Below are 17,014 nucleotides of genomic sequence, written 5' to 3' on the forward strand. Positions count from 1 at the left end.
TGAGATATAGATGAATGGCAGTCATGACGAGATAAATGTCAAAGCTACTGTGAGATATAGATGAATGGCAGTCATGACGAGATAAATGTCAAAGTCTAAATATGTCATTGTAACTTGTAAATATACACCTGCTGTTGTTATGAGTTAAGGATTAAATAGCAAAAATGATGTGGTCTTTTGATAAACTGTCAGCCATTATGAGTTATTGATACTACGTAACGGAATTCCCAAAGTACAACTCTGGCCATCACATTCTATGATGGCCAGGAAAAAAAAACTACAGTTCGGATTATATAGTTGTGAAATACTGTATGATAAAATAAAACTATCTCATTTTTCCTGTTCACGTAATTAAGTTTTAAAGGTCCCATTTTGAAGTAGTAGAAGAGAGATTGCAGAGCACGAGAAGAGCCTACTGGTAACTGGTGATACTGTCAGTCAGCTGTATACTGTATTTGGTGCAGTGAGCCTGCCTGACGCTATACGTGTATACAAGTTTGTTAATGTACCAGGGATTGATTCCTAATTCAGTGTGTAAAGTGTCCGTCGCCTGGATTAGTGTAGCACTAGTGAGATGCCCGTTCACCGTGTGAGGGCTGTGTGCAGATACTTTTATTGAATTTCTCGGAAAATAGGATACTTTTATTATACAATATTGATTGTATAACTATGGCCGGGAGATAATATCCTGTGTTTACTCACGGTTTTTTTTGTGGATGTTTAACTTGCGGATTATCTATATTTACCTGGAAAATCGACGGTCATCCAATAATACGATACAGGTTAGTCTGTCATCATTTTATAGTTCTTTGTTATATAGTGTGGCCTCCTATTAGACTGTAACTCTGTTTTATATGTAAAACAGTGCAATCTTTAATTTCAAACAGCGAACGGCCTGCATGTTGTTTAATTGAATCGATCACATTTAAACTTGTATGTAGACAATATGATTTGCACATCCCTATTGTGAATATATACAGAGATAGTACATTTATAGTCTGTCTATAAATGTTATATCTTCAGTAAAATTGCAGATTTGAGTGACGTTTGGAAAACTATTCCCAGACGTATAGTACCGGAAAACTAATCTTTTTTACAAATCATTATTGTTAGAATTGTCGCCACTTATATAACAATGATAGAAAAAGAAAAAATCCACCGCTGAGTTTTTCTGAAGCTTAAAAATCAAGCTTGATCTTGCAAGGATGTTGAACAGCGACATGCAATGTTTAGGAAAGCAGTGTTGAAAAAGAGTACACGTGGCTTGTATCCCGTTCACTTTAGGACAACATAACCTCTTAAACTTAAAATATATCATAGAGGTCTTTTGTCATTTATATAGCGCCCTATCTTATTTGAAGGACATACATCTAAGGCGCTTCATATTCAAGGGGATGACTGGCAGTAAACAGGATTTGCATTGCTCGTCTATATCACATTATCTATCCTATAAATATCGTCATATGTGTGAGTATGTGTATGTACAGGAGGTGTATAGGTGTTATGCTTGTTATGATTCCGTATTTCAAACGGCTCATTTATACTTCAACAGAAACCGTGATATTTCAAAACCAGACAATATAATACTCTCCGCCCGACGATATACACAAAACAGACAATATAATACTCTATACCAAAACCAAATATTCTACCCTACGATATACCAAGAACAAACAATATAACATTCTTCCCTGTGAAGGAAAAGTATCTTTCTAACGAATATAAGCATGTCCTGTCGCTGGCTGGATACGCACCTACGACCTAGTGTTGTAGAGATCTTAACTTTCAGTTAATGCTTTTCGGTCCCTTGGAATTTAACAATTGGTATTATGGTAATTTGAACAGAAACTGTCTATCAGGGAATCACTGTTAAACTTTGGTGACATACAATCTCTCACCTTACTTGCTTTGTCTTTTTTTCAGTTTTTGAAATTGTGAACGACTATCTATCTGATTACAACGATTCCTATCTCATTTATTACTTTCAATGTGTCATCGAAATCTCAAAACATAAAACTTGTTATGGGACTTGATAACCCCTCAGACATCCAAATAACCTGCACACAGACTGTAGGGTAGCACAGGTCCTAGATTATAAACATGCTTAATATCACTTTCCGGATCACTGATATCCGGAAAAACGAGGCTGCACGGTAATATAAACAGCTGGAGACGTCCCAACAATATTTGGCAATGAACACCAATGCGAACAGATACTTGCACGTACCCTAAACGATTGTCTCACTCCATCTAAATTTTACATAACATCTACTGTAATTTTGAACTTTGAGTTGGCAGTTGTTGAAATTTAGTGAACGCCATAAGGTCTGCAGTAGTTAATTAAGCAAACATAGAAGGTGGTTTGTGTCCGGGACATGTAACAGGTACGTTGGGATGTTAGCACAGAGATAGCAGGCTGAGAAAGCAGATGAAAGGATGTTGTAAAAAGTTTCAAAATTTCACCATGGTTTGTGCTCAAAGGCAGCACAGAACATGGGAATTAATTTCTTGTTGGCATACGCACTCTTCTAAAAAGTGATTTATTCGTTAGAAAGTATTGCAAAAAATGTGGAATTGGGATCATTGTGTGTGTTTTTTGTCAGCATACATTGACTTGAATTTATAAATACGTCTGACTTTGAAGGTTTCTTATCTAGCATGCATGCAAAGCGTCAGAAGGACTTGGATCATTTCAAGCATGCGAGCGATAGAACAAACATGTCAGGTCAAAATGTGACTGTTACCTTGACAACGCTGTCAGTCTGTAGGTAATGCATGGTATGAGGTCTCTGTGAAATAAACATCCTGTTTAGATCATCCTTACGTTATAAGATAGAGACGGACACAGCGGAGAGGATCAGGGGATACATAGCAATGTAATGTAGGTGTTACATAATTCTGTAGAAGCGATCAAACAGATTTCAGTCTTAAAATGTAAGTAAATGCAATAAAACTTTCCAACAAAAAAATTGAAAAAGTGCGTTATCCGATGCGTGTCCGAGTATTTACGCATGCAAATTATGAAATTCGTGATTTTATTCAACGCTCCCATAATGCAACGTAAAAATGGTAGCAATTATACCTCGCCGTGAAAGTGGTGAATTAAATTCGGAACTTTGTTTTACGTCTTCGTAACACAGCTTAGGAAAATCCGGGTGGTTTTGTTCAAAATAAAAATAGAAATTATGCTTGTTCAGTCTTAAAATGTATCCACCTTCTTGTACCTAAAGAGTTCATTGCGTGCGGGCCAGAAGGTTCCCACAGAGTGAATATGATATAAGTCCACACAGTAGAATAAGTCTGCTGCTGGAATCGAGGACATGTAAAGTGTTTATAGGACGCGCTGTAGAGTAGGATTTAAGGCTGCCAGTAGAATAGGATTTAAGGCTACCGATAGAGTAGGACTTAAGGCTGCCTGTAGAGTAGGATTTAAGGCTGCCAGTAGAATAGGATTTAAGGCTACCGGTAGAGTAGGACTTAAGGCTGCCTGTAGAGTAAGATTAAAGGCTGCCAGTAGAGTAGGATTTAAGGCTGCCAGTAGAGTAGGATTTAAGGCTACCGGTAGAGTAGGATTTAAGGCTGCCTGTAGAGTAGGATTTACGGCTGCCAGTAGAGTAGGATTTACTGCTGCCAGTAGAGTAGGATTAACGGCTGCCAGTAGAGTAGGATTTAAGGCTGCCAGTAGAGTAGGATTTAAGGCTGCCATTAGAGTAGGATTTAAGGCTGCCTTTAGAGTAGGATTTAAGGCTGCCAGTAGAGTAGGATTTAAGGCTGCCAGTAGAGTAGGATTTAAGGCTTTAGAGAAGAACATATGCCGTTATTCCACGTTCCGTCGTTCTGTCATTAGGTTATGTAGGGTGACCAAACCATTACGATGAGAATATCGTTGTTCTGTTTACAGAGAAAGCTTTCACGGTAGACATCTGTGCTAGTGATATCGTTGGTGCAAAATCCTGAACATTGATTTTTACAAGTGTAAAACAAGTACTATAACTGTACAAGACGGGAATACACAAGCGGCGACCCAGATGTCGACCTCTGTGACAGTACTCTAACACCCCATCAGGAGCATAGTCATGTCCGTAACATAAATCTAAATAAGATGTCGGCGAGGTTACGTGTTTATAGCACGCGGCCATCACTATCGCAGGTTTTACGATACAGGGTTCCCCGTCAACGTCGTCACCAAACTGCAAGGGAACAATTCATATTTTACATCTGACGAATTCTTCTTACATTTTTTGGCAGGAATTCAAAAGTTTTTCTTTTCATGCATTTTAGGAAATATATCAACAGGAATCCCTTTGAAATTAGTAGGCAATAACTAGCAGTACGGTTAAAAAAATAAGGGAAGAGTCAACTCGGAGTAGAAAGGACAATGCTTTAAGGCTTGAGGTAAAACAAAAATGGCCGCCCTTCATGCATATTTATCCCTCGGAGTAAACAATCAGACTCTATCAAGAGTCAACACAGTTGAATATTAGATGTTTGATATTTACAAGTTATTACCCATAAAACGATAAATACAGCAATAACTTCCTACTAATTACCGTGCAATACCAATCAATGTAGTGGATCGTTAAGCCGTATACCCTCGTGCTAGAACGGGCTATTGTAATACTGCGAGAACTGTCTGGATTTGGTTTATTTAGGAACACGAACATGATTTTCATATGCTAAAGTATTACCAGTATGAATGGCAATGCCATACTCGCTTTTCGGGCTCATAGACCATAGTATGATTTAGGGTAGATTTGTTTTCGTATCCACCTCATGTAAAATAACGTCATCATACTACCACGTGATCAAATTAAAGCAAGTTGAGCCATACTTCATTTCGTTATCTGACAAAGTATTTTAAAGACCTGATTTTTCAGAGAATAGTACTGGGGTATATGTAACCGTTCATTGCATGTATTCTATGTAAATTCTATCAAAATGCCAAGTTATTCAGACTTGTGATGACAAACATACCAGCTGTTTGATGGCGTTCCGTGTAATGAGATAATTGTATCCTAATTATCCCAGTACCGTTACTTTGGCAAACACAGAACCGACCATTGTATTTAACCGTTCACCAGACCTAGCTTTCATTACTTCCTGCAATCACAGACAAGTGTTTATTTAAGCACTGAACTGCCTTCAGTTGGCATTAATAGGCAATATAAATGCCAACTGGACAAAGGCAAACCAATGGAGGGCGCAAGCTTACATGCTTCCATCTGAATGTGGTAAAGTTACACAGAGACAATGCCATACGATGGTCATTGTGTTGCGATGTGCTTCAAAGAGTCGTGTTATAGTATAGCATTCTGCAGTATGTTGGTGTTGTTACAATATAGCTTGTTGTTATTTTGTAAGCGATTCAAAACTTTGAAGAAAATGTCGGATGAGTTTTTGTTTTTATAAGTTATGATTGCAGTAAGTTTGTAGACTTGAGAACGAGTTTATAAAATCATACAAATCATAAACCTTCAGAACAAATGTCGATTTAATTGGGTAACGCACTTTGAACAGCGGTTGATTTGATTGGCTACATCACAGATTGACTAATTTCATTGGCTGATGCGCCTGGAACGACAGCTTGTTTATTGTGTTACAGAACTTGGAACAACGCTTGATTTGATTGACTACAATACCTGGAAGAACGAATGATTTGATTGGCTACCACACCTTGAGTAACAACTGATTTGATTAGCCACTGCAGCTGGAACTTTCAGTCGGTGTTGATGGTATTTCTTTCCCTCATTAAAGTATCTGCTGCCAAGAGAGCTCACACCTACAATAACCCGGAAATGTCTTCTTCTTGTGTAAACACTCATTATACTCATCGGGAAACATCTTCCTTTACCTTGCCAGTGGGTTGTGAAATATTTTACATAGAAGTTAGAATAGCAAATGCTGACACTGAGTATTGCAGACAGATTAAATATCAAAATTGGTAACAAAAGGGTTATTAAAACTTAAATCCATATAAAATATTATATTCCATCATACCGGCACAGTAAAAATAATGAACAAACAATTTTCGATTTTTTTTGAAGTTATTAATATGTTTAGAATTGGTCATCTATATTTCGTTGTATACCGTTACGTTTCGTGTTATTTCTCCATTACTACTTACTTCTTGTATACTGTAATTAACGTCTTGGGTTTTTATAAAACTTGATACCAGCAGTCTATGTGCTGTACAGCACAACTTACACTGTCACGTGATGGGGTATATATAAACTGAAATAGACACATGCTGATGTTTTCGCCATTTGGGCGTTTACAATAATGAGGTCGGTCATCACAAAGGTATAACGCCACTAATTATCACACTTCCGTTGGTAGGACATTTTACACTTACAGTGCCTTAATTGCTATAAAAAGTAAGGACTTTCCGTTATGGATTTTCCTTTTGTCGATGTGAGAAAGCCTTTGTCGGTGATTGGACGTAGGCCGGGCCATTATGTATCTGTTTGAAGAAAACACAAGGTTTGTGTTCGGGTCCACAAGAGAGGCCGTCACTGTGACTACAATCAAGTACTGGCCTTTCTATATACCGCAGCAAGTTTGAATACGATTCCATGAGCTCAGCTTTACAGAACGGTCCAAAGGTTACAGGCAGGATTGTACATATTGTTTTATGAACATAAAACCATATCACGTTTCCTGACGTAAGTTGTGATCGTTCTGACGTCATCAATAAGATAATCGTTCTTAATAATAATATTTTTGACTTAGTTAAACGGTAGTAATTATTCTGATAGAGTTAAACGACAGTTATCGTTCTGATGAAGTTAAACGGTATTAATAGTTCTGACGTAGTTAAACGGTAGTAATAGTTCTGACGTAGGTAAACAGTTATAATAGTTCTGACGTAGGTAAACGGTAGCAATAGTTCTGACGTAGGTAAACGGTAGCAATAGTTCTGACGTAGGTAAACGGTAGCAATAGTTCTGACGTAGTTAAACGGTAATTATCGTTCTGACGTAGTTAAACGGTATTAATAGTTCTGACGTAGTTAAACGGTAATGATAGTTCCGAGGTAGGTAAACGGTAGTAAAAGATCTGACATAGTTAAAAGGTAGTAATAGTTCTGACGTAGTTAAAAGGTAGTAATTATTCTGACAGAGTTAAACGGTAGTTATCGTTCTGACGTAGTTAAACGGTATTAATAGTTCTGACGTAGTTAAACGGTAGAGATAGTTCTGAAGTACTGTAGTTAAATGGTAGTAATAGTTCTGACGTAGTTAAACGGTAGTTATCGTTCTGACGTAGTTAAACGGTAATAATAGTTCTGACGTAGTTAAACGGTAGCAATTATTCTGACAGAGTTAAACGGTAGTTATCGTTCTGACCTAGTTAAACGGTATTAATAGTTCTGACGTAGTTAAACGGTAGAGATAGTTCTGAAGTACTGTAGTTAAATGGTAGTAATAGTTCTGACGTAGTTATACGGTAGTTATCGTTCTGACGTAGTTAAACGGTAGTTATCGTTCTGACGTAGTTAAACGGTAGTAATTATTCTGACAGAGTTAAACGGTAGTTATCGTTCTGACGTAGTTAAACGGTAGTTATCGTTCTGACGTAGTTAAACGGTAGTAATTATTCTGACAGAGTTAAACGGTAGTTATCGTTCTGACGTAGTTAAACGGTAGTTATCGTTCTGACGTAGTTAAACGGTAGTAATTATTCTGACAGAGTTAAACGGTAGTTATCGTTCTGACGTAGTTAAACGGTAGTTATCGTTCTGACGTAGTTAAACGGTAGTAATTATTCTGACAGAGTTAAACGGTAGTTATCGTTCTGACGTAGTTAAACGGTAGTTATCGTTCTGACGTAGTTAAACGGTAGTAATTATTCTGACAGAGTTAAACGGTAGTTATCGTTCTGACGTAGTTAAACGGTCGGTCTGAAGTAGTTACACTTTAATAATAGTTCTGACGTAGTCACGGAGACGTTACACCTTTTACATGAGACAAGTATATCCTTATTTTAATGCCACGTTGATCATATATAGTACATCACAGTGTCCTGTGTGCGGGCCAATACGTCAATCAATACTAGTCTCTAAATTAGCCGTGATAATCCCACGGCGCTCCAGTGCCTGATGGTATGGCTATCAGAATCGTGGTTACCTCTGTGTGCAGTTATGTTTGGCAAGGGCACAAAGTAACGGAAAATTTATCTCGTCTGTTACAACATTATTGCAAGATTCTACAGGTCGATCAATCAAATGACCACACCCTCGAAATACACACTCGTGCATTTAAAGACTTTCAACTCGTTAAAAAGAACCCATTTTGACTATGATTCAAGTTTTTAATTGAACCAAAAATATATAAGGAACAAAAAAATCATTTTATCTTGCCAATTCACAGACATGTCAATGGCCATATACTTGCGGTAACCAGAGTCTGCTGACTGGGCACGGTTTTATACATAATCATCTAATTAAATTATGCATTTGTGTGAATGTTCAACTCATCTTCACACATGTTTAATTATTTTCTGCTTACAATCCTCCATTTCTCCGAGTTGGAAGAGAAATTGCACCAGGGCACTATCAGCATGCCAAGAGAATTTAAGCATGGCGTAGAATAGTGACTGGATGTTTACCAGCGGCGTGTGTTATCAAAGGGAAGTCGAGAGACAGATAAGATAAATTAATTTTGAACTTTGTGCACTTAACTATCTGTAAGTTTCATTCTTTATACATTTCCTGGCGTGCCTGTTCTAAAATTACAAGTATCAAAAATATTGATCAATACGAAAACGAAAGTTTTTAGACGATGTACGCGGCAACCGTAAGGGTTTTTCTTTGACATCTGAGTTGATGCTGGTACGTTCCAACTTATTTTGAAAAATGATAGCTGACAAAGTTTATTTTTATTAACATATTTAACCCTAAATTGACTGGAAATGGCATTCGTTCTATTAGAGGAGTTTATGTTAATTAAGGGTTTCGCTTTCTCGGAAGGAGTTTAGGCTGATGAAATAGATAACACAGATTATGAATAGTATTAAGATGTTAGATCAGAATCAGCCTATTATAGAGGAGTTGACGAGTGTAAGGTTTTTTTCTGTCAGGGTGGAGATTGTCAGTATTAAAGATTTAGTAGATCTAACATCTAACAGCGGGTTTTGTTTGTCGATGTTGAGAGTCTGTGAGGTTTGTATTTAAATGATAGGATGCTACAGTCTGTTTTAGGAGAACATGTTATACTGTAACACATATCGATTTTTATTGTAAACACATCCGACACAACATTCTCTACGGCAGTCTTAGAGTAAAGTAACGTGTAAAGTAGAGTGTGAAATCTCTACCAGAAAGATAGTATCTTCATCTCTACAAAATGTCTGTCAGAATTCCTTACCATCCTAACAATGACATATATAGATTGGATGTGTAATAACGACAGTATCATCTAATATAGGCACTGGCCAAACGAATAAATATTACTTAAAATCAATATATTATCAAATGATTTGCACTCGTTTGCATACACACAGCATAGCACTAAGACGAAACGAGACACGGGATTTGCACTTTCTGTATTATAGGAGAAAACACAAGAAAGTGGCGTACGAAATGATCATTTGACCGTGAAATAGTACTGATATATAACGTAATGTCGGTGTCAGAAACAAAGAATAATCAATTTCAAGAGTTCAGTAATCGCCATCATACAAGGTCATGTGATGTACTAAATCTGTTAGGTCCTTTTCCGTCGGGAACAGATGACTAGGGGAGATGTACTGCACTCGTGTTTTTCATCTGTAAGGGCATTGATAGATTAGGTTCACATCAGATTATCATATTTAATCTATGATAAGGTACCCTTTAGGCAAGTTAACTAAACAAAACACAGGAGTAATATCACACTGAGCGTGGAACATCACTGACACTAAAGCAGCACATCACCTGTTCTCCATATAGGAAAAGGGAATCGCCGGATTCCCGCCACCAGTTAGCTCCTTATATAGAACCAGAATGTTTAACGCACAAAATCATCACCCACTAGTCGGTATCTGTTTTATTTTAAACGGGTATGAAATAACAAAGCGGAGCGTAAGCTTTATTTTGTGAAACGGCTCCGCAATATTCAACATAAAATTGAAAACTTAAGTTGGTGATGCAATGTTTTCTGAATGTTAAATATGTTATATCACGCGCGTGGATTGCCTGTGCCAGCAAGTACTTAGTAACTGAGGCAAAGAAATCCTTTATCATCACAAATACGTACTTTCAGACTGACTTATTTACCGTCGTGTTGAAGGTGGAGATATAATGTATATTATATTAGGTATTCAGCTATAAACGCAGATCAAATACATCTTTATTGTATGAAACCCATTATAATTTTATGTAACTAATTTATGATCATGTAATAGTTTTAGATATCAATTATATAAACCAAAATTCATATTCCCTAACACCTACGGTATTAAAGTTTTTGTATTGTCAGTGCAAATTACATCCTGGAATAGCCTTACACCATCTAAATGTTTGCTTCCTACGATGGCCTCACGCTGTGCGAGGCGGGTTGAGAAGCGTCCAAATAACATTGATATTATAACACTTAGAATTCAATTTTACACAAGGACGTGTGGTAAGTGTAGAGATATGGAGCCGGTCAATATAGACAAATGTTCCCGGACTGGACAGGCAATTGAATCGAACAACTATCATTGTCTAAGCTTGTCAATAAGAAATATCAGACTCACAACCCATGCTCCATTCTTCCCTTGTTTTACCAATTTACATTCCTCGTTTATCTCTACGCGTTTCCTACCCCAGAAACACCTCCACATACTAGACAGTCCTTTAGTTTCGTTTCCTTAATTACTGAATTATAGGGTAATGTTAGGTGTCTGTGGAATCTCAGTAATACGGTACAATGGTCAAGATGGGTCGGTATATGTAATCAGCTCTTAGAGAGAATGTTTAGAGGTCAGTTTTGACATGAGTAAGTCCGACACATGGATTGACCACTGCTCCCTAACACAGACTAGGATAGTACGGAAGTAATACAGAAGTACTACTGCGTCCGAGTAGCGCCAACAATACACACAGGAACAAACCACCATACCTACCGTCAAATGACCTTGCCAAGGTCACCAATGACGGCGGTGGTTGGCAGCAGACAAACATTGACCCGTACAGATGTCCACCACCAGGGCTGAGGGTGAGTACGTGAGTTATACCGTAGTTTATTGTAGGTATTGGCATCTACAAGTAGACTGGCGAGTTCCAATGTTTTGTCAATATGTTTGGCTAAGCTGTGAAAGCCACCCAGCGTTGGCTCTCAGACTCTACAGGTCAGTCGTGTGCTTGGCGAGACTTCATTTGAACTGATGACTTATGAAGAGTTAAAGCTTTATCAAAGTTACTGGGGACATAACATGCATGAGAGGAACGAAACTCGTACGTACGAAATGTACATGTGTTTGTATGTAAACAGAAAGACAGACACGTAAGGCGCATGGGGTCGTAACGGATATTATATACTGACAAAACACTCATTGTTTCTGTCATTTCATGGGCATGTTATGTTTTGTATGAATCGATCAGGTCCTATTGTTTAAACTAATGCTATCATATATGTTTACTGCTGATCAGTGGAGTCGCCTTGCGGATATTACAAACATCGATCCGAGTGACGAGTACATCCCGTCAGATGTAAAATTTAATACGTTAGACATACTTTACACAAGAGTATGAGGTTGAGATGTTTAAGCAGAAAATTATATTATACGGAATGTTTACTCATAGTCTAACCCCGCGTCTTTGCTGCAAGGGTTGTAAGAGCACGTTATTTTCTTTGATGACAACCGACAGAGTATGTTTTCTGTCAGCCTCTCATAGATTCAAACCTTCATCAATAAGAGTTCGCCTTTAGCTATCTCTAGTGGTCACAAACTTTGTCTTCTCAAGTTGATCCTAAACAACATACATGTTTATGTTTTGAGAATTAAAAACACAATTTTCACTACCAACACAACAGTATAACTAACGCTTACACGGAAGGAGGTCATGGGGCGGGGCTACATTAGTATACATGGGGCGGGGCTACATTGGTATAAATTAGAGAGTACTCAATAGACATTATATACGTTGCAGCTTGGGTGACAACGCGGTGTGATACAATATAACGCGTTCCAATGTGTAAGATTAGCACCCCGGAATACAAATACGTGGACATTTCTCCCATAATACCACAAACGGAACTACGTCATACATTAGACGTGATGTACGTATACCTCTTTAAGGGTGATCGCTGGTATCGTATATTTAAAAAGGGGGTTTTAAAATGTAATATAAATATGACGAACACACTCTAATATTATTTTTTTAAATTGGGAACATGTATAAATATTTCAGTAGTGAAACAAAATATATTACAAAACAGAACAAATGCTCAGATTGTTTTTTTCAAATAATACAAATATCTGTCTTTCACTGACAAAATGATCTCTTTACAAACACTGCAGTACGTATTGGACTGATGTGTAATTAAAGCTCATCTAAATCTCAGTAGTCATCCATGTAGTTACGTCCACAGGCGAGTATAATTTGTTGCGTAAACCAACACTTCACTTTCATGTGCAATTTCAAACTCAAAATTTGAGACTCCTGCTGAGATGATGCATTCTGATTGGATATGCTTGTTGTAGTGGGTGCGTTCTCATTGGACACTTCTGCTCGAGTAAATGTATTCTGATTGGACAACGTTGTAGTAGATGTATTCTGATTGGACAACGTTGTAGTAGATGTATTTTGATTGGACAACGTTGTAGAAGATGTATTCTGATTGGACAACGCTGTAGTAGATGTATTCTGATTGGACAACGTTGTAGTAGATGTATTCTGATTGGACAACGTTGTAGTAGATGTATTCTGATTGGACAACGTTGTAGTAGATGTATTCTGATTGGACAACGTTGTAGTAGATGTATTCTGATTGGACAACGTTGTAGTAGATGTATTCTGATTGGACAACGTTGTAGTAGATGTATTCTGATTGGACAACGTTGTAGTAGATGTATTCTGATTGGACAACGTTGTAGTAGATGTATTCTGATTGGACAACGTTGTAGTAGATGTATTCTGATTGGACAACGTTGTAGTAGATGTATTCTGATTGGACAACGTTGTAGTAGATGTATTCTGATTGGACAACGTTGTAGTAGATGTATTCTGATTGGACAACGTTGTAGTAGATGTATTCTGATTGGACAACGTTGTAGTAGATGTATTCTGATTGGACAACGTTGTAGTAGATGTATTCTGATTGGACAACGTTGTAGTAGATGTATTCTGATTGGACAACGTTGTAGTAGATGTATTCTGATTGGACAACGTTGTAGTAGATGTATTCTGATTGGACAACGTTGTAGTAGATGTATTCTGATTGGACAACGTTGTAGTAGATGTATTCTGATTGGACAACGTTGTAGTAGATGTATTCTGATTGGACAACGTTGTAGTAGATGTATTCTGATTGGACAACGTTGTAGTAGATGTATTCTGATTGGACAACGTTGTAGTAGATGTATTCTGATTGGACAACGTTGTAGTAGATGTATTCTGATTGGACAACGTTGTAGTAGATGTATTCTGATTGGACAACGTTGTAGTAGATGTATTCTGATTGGACAACGTTGTAGTAGATGTATTCTGATTGGACAACGTTGTAGTAGATGTATTCTGATTGGACAACGTTGTAGTAGATGTATTCTGATTGGACAACGTTGTAGTAGATGTATTCTGATTGGACAACGTTGTAGTAGATGTATTCTGATTGGACAACGTTGTAGTAGATGTATTCTGATTGGACAACGTTGTAGTAGATGTATTCTGATTGGACAACGTTGTAGTAGATGTATTCTGATTGGACAACGTTGTAGTAGATGTATTCTGATTGGACAACGCTGTAGTAGATGTATTTTGATTGGACAACGTTGTAGTAGATGTATTCTGATTGGACATTCCTGTTGTAGCAGACCTTGTACTTTTCTTTGATCTGCTGTGTTGAAGAGTTATATTTCGTGTTCAAATTACTTTGATTGCCTTTCAAGGTCACAAAGGTCATTTAAAAAAAAAAAATGCTTCTTTTTATTGATCATTAGTGGTATAGAGTAACATGTGAATTAAATTGTAGATTGCTGTAATGCAGGACTATTATGTTCGTTCAACTAAACGACCTTTATGTTTTAGTCAAGGTCACAGGGTCAACCTGTTTAAACCGCCAGGAAGCTGTGATACCTAGTGTAATGGTAACTGGTCAGTAGGTAGAGTGGATCGGGAGCGACATGTATCTAAATTATCCTTAATCCCAACTACAGTACTTTCCCCTTTATTCAAGGTCACAGAGGTACATTGTAAAATATAGGGTCAGATGTGTGGCTAGATGAAATGAAGGGCTACCAAAGTTATTCAAACAATGACCTTCACCTTTATCCATGGTCACATAGAAGACGGTAAAAAAACTTTCCTCAAAGGTATTTGGCTCAAGTTTTATGTTATAATACTACATACCAAGAAAACTAATATAGGGTTTGCCTCTCCTCAGACTGCTGTTAGCTATATTATGGTGCTCGCCTAGTCGTTATGTATATTTACAAGTGCCAAATTTGTATTGAATGTGCTTTTCTTGCATGATACATTCATAAAAACACAAAAAAGGAGATAATACATCTACTTCGGTGAAAGTCAAACCCCATATCTCTCTTTTCAAATTAGTATTTGAAACTGTCCCCAGACCTTTTTTTAAGTGTGTGAACAGGCCCTGTCACCAAGTTTTTTTTAAGTGACATGTACACCCATAAATAGCAGCTCAACTGGCTACAGAGGGGTAATAGATTATCATTATACCATTACTCAACGATTCCACGGTAATCAATAGTAATTACTTCCCCGTTTGCCGAGTACATTAAATGACCTTGACATTTCACTGTTGCCCTCAAGGTCAATGATGTATTACGTTATTACGTCACAGTCTGTCTCCGTGAGTTAACGTGTCTGATCACGGTACTGTGTTAATTTTGACGTGATCAGATTTAGATCAACACTTGACAATGTATTAACTATGTTTGGATTGTCAGGCCCCTGTGGTCTCCGTCTCACGTGACATTGAATAGACAGTTTTCATTTTCGACAAAATGCGGATGACGAAATTCACCTAAATAGATTGTATTTAAGCTCATATATCATAAAATGCTATTTAATTGCCGACAAGGATCGGATACATTGGATTACTTGTATGCTCAAAATTTCCCCAACTTACAATTGTACAAGGTGCACTTATGTGAGGTACACATATTTGATCATCTGTTGCAAGCTACATTTCTGATTTGTTTTTTATATTAATTAGGTGTACCACACAAAAGTGAATCATGATGTACTTTTAATATAAAACTGATCAAAAGGGTACCTCACACGTTCGGCCGCTATCGGCCATCGTTTTAGATTAGGCATTCTTTAAACAATCTTTTGTCGGTGAATCCTTTCCCGCGTCCTAAAGTTAAATTCCATGTATGTTTGAAACACCTGCTTAACACAAGAAATGATACAGAAAAAATTAATAGACCGAAATGAATCAAAGTTTTGAATCTGCTACTAATAATAAATATTGTTCTTTCTAAAAAAAAAAATCAATGTTAGACTATCTATCTTTATATACTTCAAATTATCAAATTATACCATCAAATTACAATGTTATCATAAATGTGCAAAGAAAATTGAATTTGTATTGTTATATTTCCGTAAGTGTACTTTTTAAACCGATTGTTAGCAGGCACCAAGCAAATAAAGAGCGTGCAAGTGTGTTACTAGGGGTGGTATACGTATCACGTATGAGGAAGCAGGCACGTCCTGGACGTCTGGTTTGTTTGATAATTATCTATTCTATAAACAGTAAGTTGTCCTCGAGCGATAGACTGATGGATAGGTCGACCAGCCACTCCGGGGTATAACTTGTGTCAATTTCACCGCGGAACTCTGAAACTGACACAAATGTGTAACAGTAATCCATTTCGATTGAGATGTGTCTGACTAAATTTTTGTATAAGGATTGTTTCAGTGCAGTAAGGATCAACCTCTTGACCACTGGTCTGAATTTGACCATTAATCACATGTCTAACTGTAGCGGATATGGACTGGGTCGATCATCGGCGACCGGGTACATATTGTAGGTCAGTCAGAGCTTTGATGTCGAGCTCGGGAGGTTCTTCGTTCGAATCCTTGCACACTGTCCTGACTAACCGCCCTTGACCTCTTTAACATCACATGGTATGACCTCTGTGAATGTAACATTCTTGATGTCCATGACCTTGATGACATCAATGACTTCGTGACCTCTGAACTATACGGCCACCGTGACCTGCGCGACCCTCTTTTCTGATATCTGAGTCAGAGATACTGAAAATCACAGCATCACATCGGTCTGGTAAACTTCTCCGCGTAAATACCACAAGATTACCACATCCCGCTGTATTGACAATTTGGATGTGGCGAAACCGTCAAATTGATGAGCTGCAGAGTTGGGCGCGGCCTTTCTTCAGTAATGTTTATGAATCCGAACCATCAGCTGTGTTAAATACATCAGTAAATGTAATGACTGCAGACATGGAAATCATTCTCCGATGTACGCATGGGCATGTTTAGTAGCCGAATTAATCTCAGGTGAAAAAATTGATGAGGTTTACAGATAGAATTATTTTCAGGTGTGATAACAAGCAGTTTTCATCCTAGTAGGGAGAGTCGGAATTCATTTCAGATTTGCTAATTAGAGGTTCGGGAATCAAACAGGAAACTAGCCAGGGGAGGGGGAGCCCAGGCGGCGTGGAGGGAGGGACCTAGTGAAGTTTGGGGAGGGGGGGGAGCCCAGACAGGGTAGGGAACCAGACGTTGGGCGGGACACAGAGGGGTGAATACCAGACTTTAGAAAGACAAGGGGGAGGGAGGAACCCATGCAGCGAGGAGGGAGAAACATAGAGAAGTGTGTGTGTGTGTGTGTGGGGG

At 37.8% G+C, this 17,014-nt stretch overlaps 1 protein-coding gene across 4 annotated transcripts in view; it reads left to right on the plus strand.

Annotated features, from left to right (window-relative positions):
• Positions 1-521: 521 nt before the first annotated feature.
• The window catches only part of LOC110453881 (pleckstrin homology-like domain family B member 2), a 226,074-nt gene continuing 209,581 nt past the window's right edge, over positions 522-17,014 (plus strand). For 3 of the 4 annotated variants that reach the window (XM_021503074.1, XM_021503078.1, XM_021503077.1), the window contains exon 1: positions 523-782. The gene's annotated coding sequence lies outside the window, so the exon portion shown is untranslated. Of the gene's footprint in view, positions 783-17,014 lie in introns of all 4 variants that reach the window. The other variant, XM_021503079.1, reaches the window with a different exon arrangement.

This window comes from Mizuhopecten yessoensis, unplaced genomic scaffold (genome assembly GCF_002113885.1).
Source record: "Mizuhopecten yessoensis strain PY_sf001 unplaced genomic scaffold, ASM211388v2 scaffold7529, whole genome shotgun sequence".
NCBI lineage: Eukaryota > Metazoa > Mollusca > Bivalvia > Pectinida > Pectinidae > Mizuhopecten > Mizuhopecten yessoensis.